The following is an 819-nucleotide window of genomic DNA, read 5'->3' as shown; positions in this document are numbered from 1 at the left end:
TCTTCCGGTAAGTTATTGCTATCACTCATTTATTATAATTGTCAAACCATTTTTAATTATTTTATTATTATATATTTTCAGGTGGTGGACGGCTTCCAGAAAATTGAGTTGCAAAATATGCCCCCTGCTCCAGAAAAAATTGAATTTTCCACCGATTCGAAGTACTTATACGACATGGCCCATGCAATTTCTAGCGGCGTGGTTCCGGTGGATCTGGCTAACATCAAACCAGGGAAAATTGTACATTCTCGGTGGCTCACCAAGGCCGCTAAATTATTGCGATTATATGTGACAACGGAAAATCCAGATGCAAATTTAAGAATTCTGGTTGAATTTATAATTAAATGTTATGTGCCAATGTACTTCAATATCAAGTATTACAGCTCTGTCGTGTACGGCAGTGCATTATTTTTCAAGTTCATTGGTTGGTCACGATTTCTAGAACCTCGTTTACGCAAAATTGTCAATCAAGTAATTAAAGATAATTCATATTATGCGCATTCGGAAAATATCTTGTTATCAATGTTGTTTGATGATAACAAAGAAAAGCGCGACTGTGCCATCAAGAAAATTCTACGCTATCGAACTGATGTTGACGAGCCAATGGAACTTAGAGTTTATAAAAAACCAGATATAAACTTTAATTGCACAAGCTATACGGAAATGATCAATTTGAATGATATAAATATCGTATTTGAACCACCATTCACGCGAAACATTCCGTACGAAACATTGAAAGAATATTTAAATCAAGATGATCCACCGTTTAATGATCCAAAAATTCCATCACACATACAAGGAACGGAACGACATGTTCAA

Source organism: Rhagoletis pomonella, unplaced genomic scaffold (genome assembly GCF_013731165.1).
Source record: "Rhagoletis pomonella isolate Grant_MI unplaced genomic scaffold, Rhpom_1.0 Rhpom_scaffold_00003, whole genome shotgun sequence".
In the NCBI taxonomy this organism is placed as follows: Eukaryota; Metazoa; Arthropoda; class Insecta; order Diptera; family Tephritidae; genus Rhagoletis; species Rhagoletis pomonella.
Note: the sequence above shows the minus strand (reverse complement) of the source record.